Source organism: Andrographis paniculata, unplaced genomic scaffold (assembly GCF_009805555.1).
Source record: "Andrographis paniculata isolate CXL003 unplaced genomic scaffold, ASM980555v1 Contig35END, whole genome shotgun sequence".
Lineage (NCBI taxonomy): Eukaryota > Viridiplantae > Streptophyta > Magnoliopsida > Lamiales > Acanthaceae > Andrographis > Andrographis paniculata.
In genome coordinates this window covers 3,144,665-3,166,454 of record NW_026137568.1, presented here as the reverse complement: position 1 = coordinate 3,166,454, position 21,790 = coordinate 3,144,665, and the positions used below count along the sequence as shown (strand labels likewise).

General features: G+C 35.2%; 1 long non-coding RNA gene across 1 annotated transcript; it reads left to right on the top strand.

Moving 5' to 3' along the window:
* The first annotated feature begins 8,090 nt into the window (after nucleotides 1-8,090).
* LOC127249023 (uncharacterized) lies at nucleotides 8,091-11,315 on the top strand. Its single transcript, XR_007838236.1, has 4 exons — nucleotides 8,091-8,296; nucleotides 8,839-8,915; nucleotides 9,724-9,884; nucleotides 10,817-11,315. It is a non-coding gene; the product is annotated as an uncharacterized LOC127249023 (long non-coding RNA).
* The last annotated feature ends 10,475 nt before the right edge of the window (nucleotides 11,316-21,790 follow it).

The following is a 21,790-nucleotide window of genomic DNA, read 5'->3' as shown; positions in this document are numbered from 1 at the left end:
CTTACCTAATAACTATATATGTATATTTTAAAATTTTTTAATCCACGTTTTAAAAAGTTAATTATATGTAGAAAGAACACAATATATTATGAGAGAATGAATACTAATTGACTTTGATCCGACGGTTTAGCGACTTCAGGTTTCAAGAGTTCGGTGGTAATAACATATATATTATATATTAAAATATTTTTAATTATAAATTAATAGTCATCTTGATCTACTGACATGTTCAATACTTCATATTAAGCATTAAACGAAACGATTATAAATCATTAATTAAACATTTATGCAATAACAACAAATTCAGGAAATCAAAAGGAAATTTAATTATTAATTAAAGATAAAAAAATTCCTTCGTTAAAGGCAAAACAATAATGAAATATATAATTAAAAATGTATGGTGTAGAAGCCATACACAAAGCCATACACAATATTAGGGCAGAATTATAAAATTAGATTGAGACGGCAATATTAGAAAAAATAAAAATAAATTAAAAAATAAAAAGTTGTGTTGATCCTATCGAAGACTCTAAAGACTTTTGAGCTGGTTGCATTTGTCATGTGTTGCATAAAACTAAAAAGCTCTTCTAGATGCTTAAGACCATTCCCCAAGGTTATTGAGATTTTTTTTTTTAAATGAAAGGAAAGATAGTGCAAATACTGAAAAGGGCGATAAGGACAATGTTAAAAAGTTGTTGATATTAAAGTGGTTATAGTTGATGTCTTTAATGCAAATTGGCACTGAAGGTGATTAAAAAAGGCGGTACTTGTACTATTTCGATGCCATTGGAATCGTAAATATGTATGAAGGTGGAATGAAGGAGAGTGTGTGAAAAGTTCCTAGAGAAATTTTTGGGGAACACACAATTTAGTTATTATGCATATTAAATGTGAAACTCAAGTTTTGATTGTGAGAACCACTGAGGGATCTAAATGTTTTCTTTGCGTTAGAGCGAGAGCTACTCCTTAGAACAGAGCACAAAGCATGGAGGTTGTGGCTTTGCAATCAATTATACTACTTCCATCAATTTTTAGTTTCTTTTCGATAACCTATTGTTGTAGACATATTGTGGAGTTTTGAAGTTATCTGAAGTGTGTCGATCATTGGCTTCAATGGTTCCAACGATCTATTTTGGTACAATTTAGGCACATATAGGGAATGCGATGAGCAAAAGCTAGCAAATATAAACTACAAATCAAGGATATATCTGATAATCAAATTAAGACCATTAACAAATACCTAACCAGATGAATAAACAATTAGTGAAAAATTATTACCTTTGTGTATGCGTGAATAGAGTTTTAAGAGTTCTCAAGATTCGTTCTTCCCGAAGTCGTAAGAGTGTGGTGAAGAACTGTTGAGGAATAAATGACCATACCTTTAAAAATGTGTGATATATTCGAGAAAACATGTGAAATGACCACTTTGTCAAATCTTTTGAATGGATTGAAATGTATTAATGAAAATCTTAATTTGATTGGGTTTGGTCTCCGTTAAAACTGATACATTTATTATCAGTTTAGAAATAGTTTTTAAGAGTAATATATGAGTTACTTTATATAAAATTTAAAAAAAATTGTTTTAGATTTTGTTATGAATAGAAATTTAAAATCATCCATTAAATGAAGTTAAATGAAAACCACCTTTGTAGATTTTTCACAATGCTTTCTTCGTTTGTAACTCCAGTATTGTAACCCCAGCATGTGTCCCAAGACACTTCCCACAAGTTATAAACTTCTACAAATTTAAAAGCATATCAAATTTACAAAATGCATAAAATATTAGTTCTTTAATTATTGTAAACTCGTGCTTAAGGAAAGAACAAAAATAAAAATAAAAGGCTTGATTGTTTGCCATAAAAATAAAAATAGTTATTGCCAGAAATTAAATTTAATTATTAGCCACAAGCAAAAGGTCATGAACAACACAACACAGACTATTGTTATTGCGAGAGACATAAACATTAAATAAAGAAATACAATTACTCAATCTAGCTAGTAGCCATTATTAATTAATTAAGATTAGAAATCGTCTTCTTCGAGAATTCGAAGTCTATCTGCAACATCCCTACGGGGAGGGTCCTCAGCACGAATGGAGGGCCATGCCTCACTGAATCTATTCCACTCGGCATGTCGCCTCTCCATCCAGTCACGAGATTTACGGTACTTTCCCCGCACCTCGTCCCGGGAATTCTGAATGTTCTTCAGTTCTTGCTCCAGAATATCCCGCGGAATGGATAATTGCTCTGACAGCAATTTTTTGATCCTTTCTTGACCAAGTTCCAGAGATTGGTCCTCCGCGGCATATCCCATAAGTATGAACCGGTTATCTATGAGGTCCTTAGTAATGTCGCGCAGGATGTCGATTATCTCCATCAGTTGACATTCGGCAGCAGGCGAAAAGAAGTACCAAGCCCTCGTTACCATTAGTGCATAAAATACTGAATCAACCGAACGAGTGCGCTGAGGAAATCCCAAGTTGAGAAACCCATCAATTCGAGCGCGCCAGTTTTTGGAAGCCATCACTGTAGGTAATTAACATGAACTAAGTTAAAATCCAATGCGGCAGGTTTAGGAATATATATATCGTTCCCTGGCTATATACAATGAGGAAAAGGTTGTTGATATTAAAGTGGTTTTAGTTGGTGTCTCTGATGCAAATGGACGCTGAAGGTGGTTAAAAGAGGTGGTACTTGTACTATTTCAATACCATATGAATCGTAAAAATGTATGTGCTGGAATGAAGAAGAGCGTTTGAGAAATTTCTAAAGAAATTTTTGGGAAACACACAGTTTAGTTATCTTTCATATTAAAGGGAATTACTCATTATTTTGACGAACATCTTTGAGAGGTGAATCTCAAGTTTTGATTGTGAGAATCCTTGAGGGATTTAAATGTTTTCTTTGCGTTTGAGCGAGCGCTGCTTCTTGTTTCTTCAAATTTCAGAGGCTGTGGTTATATTCTTAAAGACAACCGAAAGTTCATTTGATGGAGGATTGTTGTGATTCTTGAAGGATTTTGGAAAGGAATTACATGACGATGATAGAGGAGAAGAAGGAAATTATCACACGCAATTGGCACTCAGATTAGAGCACAAAGCATGAAGGTTGTGGCTTAGCAATCAATTATACTACTTCCATCATTTTTAGTTTCTTTTCAATAACCTATTGTTCTAAACATATTACTGAGTTTTGAAATTATCTGAAGTGTGTCAATCATTTGCTTCAATGGTTGCAACGATCTATTTTGGTTCAATTTACGCACACATAGGAAATGCAATAAGCAAAAGCTAGCAGAATATAAACTACAAATCAATGATGGATCTGATAATCAAATTAAGACCAATCACGAATACCAAATTAGATGAAAAAACAATTAGCGAAAAATTATGACCTTTGTTTATGCGTGAATAGAGTTTGAAAAGTTCTCAAGATTCGTTCTTCTCGAAGCAGTAAGAGTGTGGTGAAGAAATGTTGAGGAAGAAATGACCAAACCTTTAAAAATGTGTGATATATTCGAGAAAACATGTGAAATGACCATTTTGTCAAATCTTTTGAACAGATTGGAACGTATTAATGAAAATCTTAATTTGATTAGGCTGTATTTTGATCTCCGTTAAAACCGATACATTTATTATTAGTTTAGAAATAGTTTTTAAGAGTAGTATATGAGTTGTTTTCTATAAAATCTAAAAAAAAAATTGTTTTAGATTTTTTTATGAACAAAAATTTAAAATCAACCATTAAATGAAGTTAAATGAAAAACCACCTTCATAGATTTTTCACAATGCTTTCTTCGATTGTAACTCCAGTAATCTGGAATATTATTTTCATAGTAATAAATAGAATCCATGAAATATACATATAGTTGGATTGGGCAGTATTCGTATCAAGATACATGATGGCATTGTGAGAACACTTACTAATGTTAGGCATGTCTCTGATTTGAAAAAGAAACTCATCTCTTTGGGCACACTTGGGGCACTTGATTGCAGATACACGAGTCAAAACGGTGTTTTGAATATTTCAAAGGTGCTCTCCTTATTATGAAAGGTATCCAATTTGGGAGCTTGTATACCTTGCAAAGGATGACTGTTTCTGGGCATGCAGTTGTTTCATCATCTTCCTTGGCTGAACCTGATATCACCAAGTTATGGCATATGCATTTTGGGCATATGAAGGAAAAAAACTTGGGAATCTTAAGTATAAGAGGACTTCTTTGTCAAAAAAGTATTGGATCGTTAGATTTTTGCAACCGCATATATTTGGAAAGCAGAAAAGAGTGAGTTTTAAGTCACCAGCAGTTGACAAGATAAAAGATACACTTGAGTATATCCTCTCTGATCTTTGGGGTCCATCTCGTGTTTCATCTAAAGATGGTGCCATATATATGCTGACTTTTATTGATAACTACTCAAGAAAGGTTTGGGGATATTTATTGAAAAATTAGAATGATATTTTTCTAACTTTCAAATAGTGGAAAATTTTGATTTAAAAGCAAACAAGAAAACAAATCAAGCGGTTGAGAACCGATGACAACTTGGAATTTTACAGAGGGAAGTTCATTGAGTTTTGCAAGAAAGAAGTAATCGTTCGGCATCATACAATAAAGATAACACCTCAACAGAATGGCGTGGTTGAACGTGTGAACGAAACGCTCTTAGAAAGGGCAATATGTATGATCTTCAATGCAGGATTGACTAAGGATTTTTGGGCTGAAGCAATCAATATGGCTTCCTACATTATCAATCGCTCTCCAAATTCTACTCTCAACTTCATAACTCCTGAAGAAGTTAGGTCAGATACTCTTTTTTATTATTCTAATTCAAATATTTTTGGGTGTTTACCATATATGCATATAAATGAAGGAAAATTGGAGCCTAGGGCTAAGAAATGTATTTTCCTTTGTTATGCTTCTGGAGTGAAATGATATATATTTTGTTGTCCTGATCTCAAATCTCCAAAATTTGCAATCAATAGAAATGTTACATTTGATGAAATGGCTATGTTGTCTCACAAGGAGTCTTTGAGTTCAAGTATGAATACACAGAAGCAGGTGAAGTTCGAAATCAGTTGTTCTAGCACCCCTCAGCTAGACTCTTCTATTCAACATACATCAGTTGATATTGAAAGTTCAAAATAAGAGCCATATTCCATAGCCACTGGAAGATAGTGGAGAGACACTCGACCTCTACAACAGTATACAGACTTTGTCGCATATGCATTGTCTGTTGCAGAAGAAATAGGTGGAGACAGTGAGGCATCCACATATTCAGACCTAATTCAAATTGATGATTTTGTTAAGTGGATAGTGGCAATGAATGAAGAACTTGAGTCTGTCCATAAGAATAATACTGGGTTCTTGTAAAACCACCGTCAGATAAGAGAACTATTAAAAGAAAATGGGTTTTCAAGAAAAAAGAAGGTATTCCAGGAGGTTATAAAGTTAGATATAAAGCACAATTTGTTGCAAAGGAATATAGTCATGTGCAAGGTATTTATTTTAATGATGTTTTTTCACTTGTTTTCAAACATAGCTCTATTTGTGTTTTACTTGCTTTGATTTCCATTGAGGATTTGGTGTTAGAACAGATGGATGTTAAGAAAACCTTTCTACATGAAGAACTTGAAGAAAATATTTACATAAAGCAACCTCAGGGTTTTGAAATCAAAGGAAATGAACACTATATCTGTTTATTGAAGAAATCCTTATATTGACTGAAGCAGACCCCGATGCCATGATATAAGAGGTTTGACTCTTTTATGATGAGTAATGTATATTTGAGGAGTACTTATAATAGTTGTGTTTATTTTTGCAAGTTAGTTAACGGTACTCGTATTTATCTATTGGTGTATGTTGATAATATACTTATTGCTGCCAAGAATATGTCCGAAATTCACTCTCTGAAGTTGCAGCTTAGTAGTAAATTTGAAATAAAGGATTTGGGAGCAACAAAGGAAATTCTTGGCATGGGAATTCTTGGAGCGTTTTGGCATGAATAATGCCAAACCAGTGAGTGTCCCTTTTACTAATCACTTTCGATTATCAGCTGCTCAGTCACCACAATCAGTTGAAGATGAAGAAGAAATGATGCGGGTTCCTTATTCAAATGCAGTGGGCAGTCTTATGTACGCATTGGTATGCACCCATCTAGATATTTCGCAAGTAATCAATATTGTCAGTAGGTATATGTCTTGTCCTGGAAGATGATGCGGTCTTATATATTTACACTTGACCCTTCGTAGGTATATATCTCATCAATGGTATGCACCCTTCGCAATGAAATTAAGCTAAATTATTAACCACAAGCCAGTGAGATATCATTGAAACGCTAACAATACGAGTACTAAAGCAGCAAAATTTGTATATGTAAAAGGTAAAACGAGACTCAGGATATAGGGTTCAAAACAACAACACTCAAGATATTTCTACCTATTTATTTGATTGTTTATCCATTCTAGAACTAATATTGCAGGTGTGAAATTGTTATAGTTGTGCTCTGTTTTGCTCTAAGTTCTGAAAAACCCTAGGTTATTATAAAGCCATCATGATAGATCCAAGCGAGAAGAAAGAAAGTGTGAATGAGGAGTTTGAGAGAGTTGAAGCGAAATTTAATGGTTCATTCCACATGTAATACTTTGCATCATTTTTCAACATGTTCTTCTTGACTTTTATCATTGTGGATGAAATGATCACTGGCAGTATCTCACCATCTCTCAAATGAGCATATTTCAAGTGATTCGGCACCGACTTAAATGATGGATGATTGTAAGAGCACATTGATCTTTCTTGCGTAGCTTCTATAATTTGTTCATCTAATTTTGATTCAAAGCTCTTTCATTCTCTGGAATCGTGTAGCCATTTTCAACACTCTCCTAAACACTATGTCCACCAAGTATGGCTTTCATACGAAGTGCCCAATTATCAAAGTTGTGTTTGGTGAGTTAAGGGTATTGGAAGGAGAGACCATTTGAATTCGTTGACATATTACTCACAAACATGATATGGCTCCGATACCACTTTGTTGGAATAAGAAAGAAGAACACTAAGAGAAAACAAAAAAAAGTACAAGAAGATTTCTTTGGTGGAGATGAGAGGTAATTAGAAGAAAAGACACTTGATTGGTAAAAATGATTTGCAAATTACAACTATTTATATAATATAAACTCTACCTACCAATACCAATATTAATTCTACCTACTAACATAGAAAATTATAAAATAAACTTTGTTCAATGCATATTTGGTAGACCACCTACTCTTGCACCAACCCTCACCAACTATCAATTGAAAATAATAAAATTTGGTGAGTTTTATTTGTTAAATCAAGTTTACTTCTCAATATTGCCCCAGAGTAACTTTAAATTTATGAACACTTCACTTCATCCTAAATTGCTTTCCAGATTTTACAAAGATAGGGTATTTGTAATGCAATGCACACAAGCATTGTTTATCATCATTGATAGTCATTTTTTAAAAAATAAAAAAGTAAAGTACAAATTTTATATATCATAAAAGAGGCTTACAAGCAAAGGTCACAATCCTTACATAAAATACACAACTTAGAACTTAGGAACCTAAGAAAATAAGAGATCATCGTGTAACAATAGCTAGTTCAAATACTCCAAGAAACTTCTGCCACCTCAGCTAGCCAAAATCATGTAGAGCTGCCAGCCCAAATACTTGGGGTGTGTTTGTTTGGGGGTTTGAATTTTGAGTTGGGATTTGAATAGTAAAAATTTTGAATTTGAATAGTTATATGATGTGATATAAATAGGTGTTGATGTGATGTTTTGAATGTAAAATTGATTTTTAGTATAATATAAAAAATAAAAAATAGGTGTTTGATTTGATGTTTTTGGGGGGAAAAAATTGGATGAATGGTAAAAATCTAATTAAATCTCCCAAACAAACACACCCCAAGTAGTTTCTAACACTTTAATAATATATTAAAGAAAATATTTTGAGTAAAATTATATGTATGTATATATAATTTTTAAAGAGAGGTTAAAGTTAACTCAAGAATTAATAAGGATAAAAACACAAGTGAAATATTTGACCGAAATTCAACTTTTGTGCAAGAGTGTTTTATTGAAAACAGAAGAGAAATGGAAAAGAAGGAGCACATAGAAATGGAATGGAAAATCCTGAGACAGTTGTCCAAGCAGAGCAGCATGAGAGAATTTGCACATGAAGACGTTACCGCCTTCCACCATTTGCCCCTGCTTTGAGCGTTCGCTACACTTCACTCGTTTCTTCGCATTTTCTCTTCCTTGAGGAGAGAATGCTGATAATTTGTAATTTTTCTTCTGTAATTTCGAGTTCTTGTTTTGTCTTTTATGAATCAATGCTGCTGTTGGGCGATGATTTGATTGAATTGTTTCTGTTTCTATTCACGTTTAGATTGGAGGATGAAATTGAAGTTGGGGGTTTTGAAATGGTAGTTTTTTTAGGCGATAGGATAGACTTTCATGGGTTAATAGATAATCGATCTATTTTGACTTACTTAATTAGCTTAGAAATTTCTAATTTCAACCACGGATGTGTTTCACAAATTCTAGAAAGCGAGAGGGAGTTAAGATAAGAGTCAGGGTTTTTTTGTTGTTAGGGTTATTTCAATTTTTTTGGTGTATATGATTTTTGTGAAGATCAAACTACATTTTATCATGCAGTTTTGCTCTGTTTTTCATCATTAGTTCATACTGATGCTTTGGGTTGTGGGTGAACCTCTCAAATTGTGTCTTACAATTTTGAGAATTTCAATCCTTTATCTTATTATAACTGTGTAAGTTTAACTTTGGCATTTTGTATGCACCACCATTTCTTTTCCCCAATGCAGGGTGGCTTAGATATCTATGTGTGCCTTGAGGTAGATGCTTGGAATTAAATTCAGTTGATCTGTCAGGAAGAATGTTGGTAAGATTCACTATTTGGCTTAAAAGTTGTTTTCCTATTCGGGATTGTGAACTGCATATTCTTGGGAGATTGTGGTGATTGTTGGGTAAAAGCTTTTTTTGTCTGCTTATATCCTCTCGTGCAATAAAAGCACAAGATTTTCGATTGCTTTAGCACAAGCTAGTATAACTGTATTTTTGTATCTTTCGTTTTCTCTTCATGAATATGGCGCGACTAGTGTTCATATATTATGTTAAATACAATGCAGATCACTTTCTGTGTTGGAGTTAGTATTGATCAATGTATTTCGTATTTAAGATTCCATGTGTCCATTGTAGTTATTATTTAAATGCATATGGAGTCTATAGAACTTTTTATTTCTTCCCTTGTTGGTTCACGAAATGATGCCCTTAAGTCTCTTTTTGGATTTATTAGTTGATTATTGAAGTATTTTTCATGGTGATTATTTTATTTGTTTTTGAAATTTAGCTAAATTTACAAACATAGATAAAATATATCTTTAATTGACACTTGTCTTTTTCCGGTTCGTTTTCTCTTCAACATCAATAGTAGGAATATAAGTTTTAAAATTGAAACTAAATGAACTCTCCTTACCCACGTATATACCTATGAAAAGCTTTCATACTATCATTCAAATATTTCATCAGATCATCCCATCTTCTACGCCGCTGGGCATCCTGTCCTAAAAGCTTCATTCAGATGCAACCATTGTCTGTTATACATTGCGGGTGTAGTGTAGTTTTCAAATGGTGCTTTGTTTTGGTATCCCTGCATTAATAAAACATGTTGGGTTTTCTTCATATTCCAGCAAAAATTCTTTCATCTTCAAAGGCCTAGATATGGGGGCCATTAAAGCGATGTCATTATCAGAATTGAATACCAACTATATAGAAGTAGCTATACAGCATTTTCCAGATGGAAGGTGCTGCTGCCTGTGTACACATTTTGAAGATTTTTTTTCTGCCAAAGGTAATTGTGAGTCGTATTATGAAAGTGATGTCTCTATATTTTACTTTCCTCCTTTGTAAATCACATGATATGCTTTATATACAACATTGTATTATTCTATTCTTCTATGCTTGTATGTTTTCCAAATATCTGCATGGATAGGAGTTTGCCACGTATCATTGCGAAAACTTGTCTTTTCTTACACGTTGCACTTCTTTGTTTGACATACAGTAATTAGCATTCTATTTATTGCAATTGTGGATATAAGTAACCCCTTTTATTCTTGGCCAATGAAATGGGATGCAATTAATTGGAAGTACTTCAATTGTCGAAAAGTACCAACTAAAATAACGATCATATCAAAACTCATTTAACTACTCTTTGTTTGGTTCAATAAAGTCAAAATAAACTTCCAAATATCTACTAGTAAATATTGATAAATTATTTGTCTAATTTATAGGCATATATTATGTATGTTCATGGTGCAAACGTAATGTGTTTATTTAAAGTTCCCATAGTACCGATGCAAAGATTTGGTATATATATTATGTCCTCTGGCTCTACTTTCACGAGCTAAGAAATGTTTTAGGGATGGTTAGAGTATTGATTAGCCCTAATTATTACATAGTAATGTATACATATCACATGGCTAAAATAAATATTATTACTATGTCTTGTCAATCAGTCATATGTATGATGCTATGTTAACATGTGATATGTGCTAAAATCAATAATGGTATGAGTATTTATAATACGTTAATAATATGCATTACTGTGGTGCGAACAATTATAACATGGACTGTATGCTATATATGGTTAATCAATTCCGCATTGATTAACTCTAATTAGCATCGTAACTGTTGTCATTTTAAATGCATAAAAAAAATAATAATAAACATCTGAAGTGGTTCTAAGAAGTACCATATTCTCTCACTTCTCCCATGTGTTTGTAGGAATGTCTTGCGCCAACAGGTTTTCGCAAGTTGAACGGCTGGATAAACTGGGACTGAATGTCTGCTATATAAAATAGGTGAGTTCCATAAACTTGTTGTGACTGACTGATGAATGATCCTCCTCAATGGTTGGACGAGAGTTTCAATATCCAATGCTTCACCATATTCAGTGTATGCTGTCTTAAGCCATCCACAAAGATCTTACATGAGGTAAATGTTGTTTAGTTGCCATTGCCGAAAAAGTATTCCAGTTCCTATCAACTGGCTATGAAAATATATATGATTGAGTAATATGTTGCTATCAGCTTATTCGCTATCATCCGATATATTGTCTTTCAAATTTTGTGGCCTCTAATACTAAAATGTATGCGATGGCGCATTTAAAGTAATTCAATCCAGATTACTTACTGCTCCCTATATATGCTTCCATTCTTGATTCAGAGTGAGATGTCAAATGTTATCTAGCTAGGTCAGTGTTGTCGAGTTGTTTTTATCAAGTTTCGCTCAGCATTAATTACACTATTGGATGCCTGAATCCTACGATTGGTGTACATTAATTCCCACAAAGATCAACTAGTACTTTTTATTCCTCCGAATGCAAAGCATAGATGATTGAAGACAGTATTGCCTATAGATAATTTCCCATGAAGCTGGTTTATGAAAACCCTAAGTTTTACAGGTTCATTGGAAGGTTTGTAGGTTTCATTAAATCCCTCGATCTTGTTAATCTTCTCAGCCAATGTAGAATGATATCTGCGTTTTGCTAGCTCGCTTCACCATCTTGCTGTAATCACGTACCAAGGCATTAGTATTATATATATATATGTGTGTACGGAGTTATACAACTATAAATAGGACCTGTATTCTCATTTTCATCAGTGAACTGGTGTTTCTTTTTCTTAAAGAATTGTCCAAATAAAAAAAGGAGAATCAAAGCCCAATTCGAAACTCTAATTTGTGTGCAGTAAGAGAAAGGTGTGCTGCCCTAAACAAAGAAATACAGTTGAGGCCGGGCGGCGCAATAATTATTTCATCTATCCTCCATATAAATTAAAAAATTGCAAAAAATTGATAAAATATTTATGTGAAAATTTAAATTATGAATAATAAAAAAAATTTATATCATAATAATTTTTTGATAATATAAAAATAGATATGAAAAAAAAGTAATAAATAATAATTAAAAAAATTTTCAAAAATTTCTCAACCAAATACACAGAAAATGATATTTTTAACAGCTTTTTTTTTTAATAAATGTTTTTATTATTTATCAATTTCATGTAATACAAATTTCATCTTGTAATATGCAGTTGTCAATGTAGATTGATATTTTGCAAGATTTTCGAAATATGATAACTCTATTGATAAAATTATTGAATAACAAATAGATGATATGATCGTTTCAAAATTTTAAAAATTAGCCCCCCCTTTTATGGTTTGGCTCCGCCTCTGCTTGTATCCATTACCACTCTTCACACACTCAAACCCATTTCTTAGTTTGTATCGCCGTTCCAATACCGCTGCTGCAGGTAACAGGTCTGCCTACAGACTTTATCAATATCTATATATATACCAACGCTTCTCATATGTGAGGAAGTCAGTTTGGAGTTTCTTTTCTTTCTGTAAAAGTTTTTGTTTCATTGCAGAATTGTTGATTGTCATCTTGTAGATCCCTTGAGTTGCGCTTTCATTCTTCGGCTCCTTACTTTGTACATTTGAAGGTAATATATGGTTCCATGTCCTGGAGCTGATCTCCACTTCCTTCTTTACTCTGTCCTTTCTCTTTTCACCATTTGGACTTTCTTTTCATGTAAAGCAAAACTAGGGTTTTGATATATAAGTTTGTGGATTTTTAAAATATATTTTATTATTATTTTTTCATCAATCTAGGTCTTTTTCAAGGAAAGTAAACCTAAGCATTTTCATTTTTTGATTGATGGTCTTTTTAAATGATTTTCTAATTAAAAAGTTTAGAATACTCAAATCTGGTTTCTAAATAGTCGATCTTATGGAAACATATTATCTTGAAACAAGAGATAGTTTGTTATTCACAAATGGCTAAAGTTGCATATACACCATGTTTTATTGTTCCTTCATTGAGTATAAAAAAAAAAATGTTTTATTAGATGCAAATGTGACAAAAGCTACGGTTTCGAGATGATAGAAGCAGAAAATGAAGTTGTATAGAAAAGCAGAAGTTGGTGTTACAAGTTCTAATCTTTATACGACATACAAAGGTCCCGAGGAAAAGAAATAAGCTTCATCCCTGTGGAGAGCATCAAAAACACCTCAGGCACGAAGCAGACATCTGCTGGAGTATTTCAAGAGAATCATGTGCCAAGGGAGAGAGCTCTCGTGACAGTGGTGGAGCCGGATGATTGGGAGGACGATGCTGCGGAAATCTCCCCACAGCTAGGATCATCAAAGACATCACCTAAACTATAATATTTGTTTGAGTTTTGTATTTAAATAATATTTTATGTAATATTTTGTGAGAAAAAAAATATTCTTTATATTGATGAAAAGACACTCAATCCTTAATTTTGTCGAAAATATTTGTAAATATCAATTTTGATCAATAGTAAGATATAAAAGTCTTTCTATCTCATGCATACAAGTAATTTATGTTTTCACTTTACCCTTCTCTCATTCTTACTTTCTTTATTAATGTAAATGAATACATAATTTACTTTCTTAGGACACGATCAAGTGCCCTAGGTAGCTTCAAATATATGAGCACCTTACCTCGTCCTGAATTGTTTTTCAGATTTTACAAAGACAGGGCATTGTGATGCAATCCACACAAGCATTGTTTGTCATCATTGACTGTAATTTAAATATATACATATATATATATATATCATAAAAGATGATTACCAACAAAGGCCACAAATCTTACATAAAATACACAACTAAGAATTTAAAAACCTAAGAAAATGAGATGTCCAAATCATGTAGAGCCGCCATCCCAAATACTTCAAATAGCTTCACCACATGAGCAGCAGAACCAAAGACAACTACAGAAAGACTAGACCATACGAAAAATCATCAAACCCTCACACCAACTATTGACCTTCTTCAAGATCTACAATATTTTTTGGTCACACTCCGAGTGCAAGGCCGAAAGGAAGAAGGAAATTTGGCCTTGACAAAAGGGTGCTTTTGAATTAAAAAGAAGTAATGGAAGAAGAGAATATTTCACCGGTATATTTTTTGAAAGAGAATGGTCAAGGGATCTTCTCTGTGGCACTACATTGACAATTAGTTATATTAACACAATCATGCAAGTGGCCATCAGTTATATTGCTTAAAACATGTATCCCTCTAGAAGAATCACCATCGATCAGTAGGCAAAAATTCCCACACGCAGGATAACATCATGCTTGATTTTTCAGAACCCGATAATGTAATAGATTCTTTTTAGGGTTGTAGGTTTCATCAATCATACATTAATTTTCTCATACTGCAAATAAGAATACTTTAACATCTCACAAAAGTACAACTATTATTTGGACCTGTTAATTAATTTTGTTTCTATCACCAATCCCTACCAATCCCCACCCACTGTCTTTGGAAACAATAAAAGTTGGTTATTTTATTTCTTAAATCAAGTTTAATTCTCAATAATTTCTTATATTATTAGGATGCCTTGATGATGGAATGGAAAAAATGAGTTTGAAAAGATCTGAGCATCGATAGAAGATTTCTTAAAATCCAGTGCATTTTGTGTCTTGCAGAAAGAACCAGATATTAACAGATTGGTATCAGAGCCAATATGAGTTCCAGCAATCCGATAAAGATGATGATTCCACGGCTAACAAAATCAAATTATGAGAATTGAAGTATTCAGATGCATGTATTGTTTGGAGTGGGAAGTGGTCGAATCTGGTTATGAAGAATCAGAAAGAGTTGATGGGTTCACGGACAAATCAACTAAAGGTATTAAGAGAAACACGCATGAAGGACAAGATTGCTCTTCATTTTCTATTTCAAGCTCTCGATGAATCTGACTTTGAAAATATTTCTGATGCGAAATCTTCCAAAGAGGTATGGGCCAAGCTAGAAAAATGTTTTAAAGGGGCCGATATGGTGAAACAAGTGTGTCTCAAAAGCCTTCGCAATGAGTTCAAAAGCACGACGATGAAGGAATAAGAAAGTGCGTCCGAATACATAATCCGGGTGCAAACTGTGGCAAATCATCTTAGGAGAAATGGTGAGATGCTGGATGATACTCGATTGGTGGATAAAATACTACGATCCCTCACGGATAAATTCGACAACATTGTGTGTGCAATTCAAGAGTCAAAGGACATTGCAACCTTGACATTAGATGAGCTTTCAGGGTCTCTTGAAGCTCATGAGCAGTGGAAAAATAAAAGAAGTGATGAGACACTCGAGGAAGCCCTCAAAACAATAACATCTTTTAAAGATGATAAGGCGTTGTTGTCTTCTCAATCTCGTGGACAAGTACGTGTTTGGAGTGGTCGCAGCACTAGAGGCCATGGTTCAGGAAGATATCAAGAAGAAAATGAACAATCCAACTCACAAAACTAGAGAGGCCGGGGACGTGGTAGAGGATACAAGACAGTCGAATGCCATAAATATAGAAAGCATGACCATTTTGCGAGAAATTGCAATACTAATAAGTGCCATAACTGTGAGAAAGCTGGGCACTATGCGAGAGACTGTTGGAGCAAGAAAAAGGTGGAAGAGAAGACAAATCTTACAATTGAATATAAGAACGAGGAGAATAAAGGAATCCACATGATGGTGCAAAATAACTCCAACGACGACAATGGCATGATATGGTATCTAGACACGGGTGCAAGCAATCACAGGTGTGGCCTGAAACACCTATTTAAAAATTTGAGAGAAGCTAAAGGTGGCTAAGTATCTTTTGGAGATGCATAAAAAAATTCGAGTTGAAGGGCAAGATACAATTTGTTTCATGCAAAACGATGATTTGGTAGGACCAATTGAAGATGTTTATTATGTGGCGGATTTAAAGAGTAACATTTTGAGCGTGGGTCAACTTATGGAGAAAGTTTATTCAGTGTTCATGAAGGGGCGGATGTTGTGTCTCAATGACAAGCAAGGACAACAAGTGGCTCATGTTGAAATAGGTAAAAACATGATGTACAAACATAACTTGTAGGTGGCACAAGGAAAATGCTTGAATGTAGATGTTGGTAAGAAAGCAACTTTGTGGCATTTCAGATTCAGCCATTTACATTATGGAGGATTGAAAACCTTGGCAAAGAAAAACATAGTACTGTTGGGAGTTATTCTGATTATGTATTTGGTAGATTATATAATTAGTTATATATTATTATTTGTCATTATTTATTCCATTAATTTCCTAGGTAGTTATGTGTATTTAGAATTCAAATTTAAAATTGTGTCTGTCAGTCTAGAAAGGTCGTGTCTATTAGAATTATAAGATTGTATGCATTGGACTTGTAGGATGTAAAAAAGATATACACATGGTGTATCCGTCTGTTTTTATTATCATAGAAATCATTTAGATTTTTTTTGCATATTCCCGATCTTTAATTTGTGAATTTAATTTCTAACACTTGGTATCAGAGCCAAGTTGATGCCCAAGTATCTCAAACTGAAAAATATGTCGATAGAAGCAGAAGGAGGAAAGGACGGCGGTTCAGTCCCGTTTCAATGTCCCATGTTAACTCCGAAAAATTATACGACATGGGCGATAAAAATGGAAGCCATAATGGATGCTCAGGGGATCTGGGACTCCATCGAACCACCGGCCGGAGAGGCGGTGAGCGATAAAAAGAACAAGATGGCTAGGGCTTTTATATTCTAAGCAGTTCCAGAAGACATCCTTCTGCAAGTGTCGAAGAAGAGGACCGCGAAGGAAATCTGGGAGGCATTGAAGACAAAATATCTTGGAGCTGATCGGGTGCAAAGGGCAAGACTGCATACGCTGAAGAGTGATTTCGAAAGGTTGCGAATGAAAGACGGTGAGACGATAGATGAATTTGCTGGAAACTTGAGCGCCATGGTATCAAAATTTAATAATCTTGGTTCAACAATTGAAGACAATACACTTGTTCGGAAACTTCTTGATTCAGTTCCGGACATGTATTTACAATTGGTTGCTTCAATTGAACAATGTTGCGACTTAGATACCATGCCATTCGAAGAAGCTATTGGCCGACTCAAAGCTTATGAAGATAGGTTGAAGCTTCGCAGTGGAAATACAAGCAACGAGGGGAGTTTATTACTCACTAAGACAAATTTCCAAAAAAATCAGAATACTTCGGGAGGAAGTTGGGCATCAGGTGGAAGAGGACATGGATCTTACCATCACGATAAAGGCGGCCGGTATGGTGGTCGTGGTAGAGGAGGCGGACGAGGAAAAAGTGAACATGTCAATTTTATACAATCTCGAGATTCCAGGTATAATCAACACAAGGGCAGAGACAAGCGCCACATAAAATGTTTTAATTGTGAAAAATTTGGGCATTATGCATCAGAATGCAAGTCATCGTCGAAGGAGAAAAACAATGAAATAAATCTAGCCCAAGCGCAAGAGGAGGAACCTGCACTACTTTTAAGTGTTTACGGGGAAAACACAGTACCTAAGGTATTGCTTAATGAAGATAAAGTGCTCCCAAATCAGAGTGAAAGAGATGGTGATGATATATGGAACTTAGATAATGGTGCAAGCAACCATATGACGGGGAAACAAAATCTTTTCGCTGAACTTAACAAGGAGATGGGTCAAGTTTGTTTTGGTGACGGGTCCAAAGTACAGATTGAAGGAAAGGGATCCATCTTATTGAAGTGCAAAAATGGCGAACACAAAGTTATTTATGAAGTGTACTACATTCCAGCCTTGCGGAGTAATATTCTAAGCTTAGGGCAATTAACAGAGGAAGGATACAAGGTAGAAATGTTGAACGAACACTTGAAGGTTCATGATGAACATGGAAAATTGATCATGAAGGTGCAAAGGTCGAAAAACCGTGTGTACAAGATTAATCTTCAGACCATACAAGCAGTTTGCCTTGCCATAAGTCTCGTTGATGAAGCATGGTTTTGGCATGCGAGGCTCGGTCATATAAACTTCGGGATATTGGAGTTGATGGTTGAGAAAAATATGGTGCGTGGTGTGCCAAGAGTGAAGCACCCGAAACAAGTCTGCGAAGGGTGCTTGGTGGCTAAACAAACTCGCCAACCTTTTCCAAAGGAAACTGAGTATCGTGCTTCATCCCCACTGGAACTAGTCTATGCAGATTTGTGTGGACCAATATCACCACAAACATTGGGAGGAAATAATTATTTTCTGCTGATTGTAGATGACTACAGCAGGTTTATGTGCGTTTACATTATCAAAACAAAAGATGAGGCATTCTCGGCATTCAAGAAATTCAAGGCACAAGTCGAGAGTGAAAGCGTATATAACGTAAAAATGCTAAGGACTGACCGAGGAGGTGAATTCACATCACAACAATTCAACGAATTCTGTGATAAAGAGGGCGTGAAAAGGCAACTCTTGGCACCATACATCCCATAAAAAAATGGGGTTGTGGAGCGTCGAAATCGAACTGTTCTTGAAACAACGAGATCCATGTTAAAGGCGATGAGTGTACCAGAAAATTTGTGGGGTGAAAAAGTCCGACATGCAGTGTATATTTCAAATAGAGTTCCGACAAAAGGTTTGAAGAGCATGACACCGTATGAGGGCTGGAAGCGAAAGAAACCATCTCTTGAACATGTCAAGATTTTTTGGTTGTATTGCGCATGTGAAGACATCATCGAATCACTTAACAAAATTAAGTGATCGAAGCTAAAAAATGATTTATATGGGAGTCGAACCTTGTAGCAAAGCATATCGTTTCTATGATCCTCTTCGAAATAAGATATGTGTTGCACGTGATGTAATTTTTGATGAAAAAGCCAAATGGAATTGGAGTGAACAGCAAGGCACTCAATCAAGCACAAGATTTGGATGGTTTAATGAGCACGTTCCTGGTGGAGATGAAGGTGATAGTTGAGATCCAGTTGGTGATGGAGTTGGAAGTCCATTACATCAATTCAAAACAACTAATGACCAGACTCCGCCGTTATCAGTGACAAGAAGTGCAGACTCCTTAAGGAATTCAGCCTCTCGAGATAGTCCATTGATTCAGACATCTGATGGTAGCCAAGAAGCCAGTCAGACAACATTCGATCACACACCCATTCGTGCGTTTCGCTCTCTATCGGACGTTTATGCACAATCAGATGTTGTAGAGGGTGAAGGAGAAGAATTGATGTTTGCTGGAGAGGAGCCGACATCATTCCAGGAGGCGTCTACTGATGCAAATTGGAAGGAGGCGATGCAGAAGGAACTTGAAGCAATAAACAAAAATCAAACATGGAAATTGACAACACTTCCCCAAGGAAAGAAACCCATCGGACTGAAATGGGTTTTTAAATTAAAGAAAGATGCTGAAGGCAATATTGTGAAACACAAAGCAAGGTTAGTGGCAAAGGGATATGTACAAAGACAAGGAGTGGACGTTGAGGAAGTGTTTGCACCGGTGGCTAGACTTGAAACTATACGGTTGCTCTTGGCGTTGGCAGCTTCGCAAGGATGGCGTGTCCACCATTTGGATGTAAAGTCGGCATTTTTGAATGGCATTATACAGGAAGAAGTGTATGTATCCCAACCTGATGGTTTTTTTTGTCACAGGAAAGGAAACATTTGTGTATAAATTACACAAGGCTCTTTATGGATTACGACAAGCCCCAAGAGCGTGGAATATTCGTCTTGATAGCGCACTAAAAGGACTTGGCTTTCAGCGGTGCCCACAAGAGCAAGCTGTGTACAAGAAGTGCATGCCTAAAGATCTGTTGATAGTTGGCGTGTATGTAGACGATTTGATTGTGACCGGAACAAGTGAAATGCTGATTTGTACATTCAAAAGGGAGATGCAGAATGTGTTTGATACGAGTGATCTTAGAAGACTCTCATACTATTTGGGAATCGAAGTTCATCAAAGTGAGAAAGGGATCACAATTGATCAAAGTGGGTATGCTAAGAAAATATTACAAACTGCACGAATGGCAGATTGTAATCTGTCGAAATATCCCATGGAACCAAAGTTACACTTATCTAAAGATGAAGAAGGTGTACCAGCAAATGCAATGGAGTATCGAAGACTCATCTGAAGCCTAAGATATATCACTCACACTAGACCGGATCTCGGATATTCGGTGGGAGTTGTGAGCAGGTACATGGCATCACCGAAAGAAAGTCATTATAAAGCAGTTAAGCAAATATTGAGGTATATCAAGGGAACGATGAGTTATGGATTGTTTTATCATAAGGGAGGCAATGGAAGATTACATGGATATAGCGATAGTAGCCATGGTATGGATCTAGATGATTGTAAAGGTACAACCGGCATGGCATTTTATTTTTCGGACAACCTTATCACTTGGTGTTCGCAGAAGCAGCGCACTGTCGCTCTCTCCTCTTGTGAAGCTGAATTTATGGCTGCAACTTCAGCGGCATGCCAAGCATTGTGGCTACGTAACTTATTGGTAGACTTGACTGGTTGGGAAGCTCAATGTGTTAAATTATACGTGGATAACAAATCTGCCATATCCTTGATGAAGAATCCGGTCTTTCACGGAAGAAGTAAACACATTGATACCAAATTTCATTTTATTCGAGAATGCGTTGAAGGGGGTTCGATCTATGTAGAGCATATCAGTGGAGAAGAACAAAAGGCTGACATCTTGACCAAGGCACTACCCAAACTAAAGTTCATAGAGATGAGAGATTTGATCGGAATTGAAGATCTGGAACACATGAAGCAGAATTAAGGGGGGAGTGTTGGGAGTAATTCTGATTACGTATTTGGTAGATTATATAATTAGTTATATATTATTATTTGTCATTATTTATTCCATTAATTTCCTAGGTAGTTATGTGTATTTAGAATTCAAATTTAAAATTGTGTCTGTCAGTCTGGAAAGGTCGTGTCTATTAGAATTATAAGATTGTATGCATTGGACTTGTTGGATGTAAAAAAGATATACACATGGTGTATCAGTCTGTTTTTATTATCAAAGAAATCATTTAGATTTTTTTTGCATATTCCCGATCTTTAATTTGTGAATATAATTTCTAACAAGTACAAGGGCTGCCCGATATTGATTACAATGATGAATTCTGTGAAGTGTGTGTGCTGGGCAAACATTCAAGAACCTCATTTCCAAAGAAGGTTGTATACCAAGCTAAGGAAATTCTTGAACTAATTCACACCGACATATGCAGGCCAATTACTCCAAATTCATGCAGTGGTAAAAGGTACTTTATCTCATTCATCGATGATTTCTCACGAAAAACTTGGGTTTACTTTCTGAAGGATAAGGCTGAAACTTTTGGAGTGTTCGTGAAGTTCAAAGCTTTGGTGGAAAAATCAACCGGAAAAGTTATCAAGTCACTAAGGTCCGATAGAGGAGGCGAGTACAACTCAAGGAAGTTTAAAAACTACTATGATGAACATGGGATAAGAAGATTCCCAACCGCACCCTACTCTCCTCAACAAAATGGCATTGCGGAAAGGAAGAACCAGACAATACTCAACATGGTTCGATCAATGTTGAAAAGCAAGAATTTGGCAAAAAAACTATGGGCAGAGGCTGTGCAGTGTGCGGTTTACGTGCAAAACCGTTGTCCTCACTCAAAGCCAGAAAATTCAACACAGCAAGAGGCGTTGAGTGGTAAAAAGCCAACGGTGTCACACTTCAAAGTGTTTGGTTGTATTTCATATGCACACATTCCGGATCAGCAGAGAACAAAGCTGGAAGATAAGAGCAAGAAATACATTTTCATTTGTTATGATGAGGAAACAAAAGGATACAAGCTGCTTCATCCGACAAATGAGAAAATTATAGTGAGTCAGGTTGTACAATTTGATGAAGGTGCTGAGTGGGATTGGAGCAATGCAA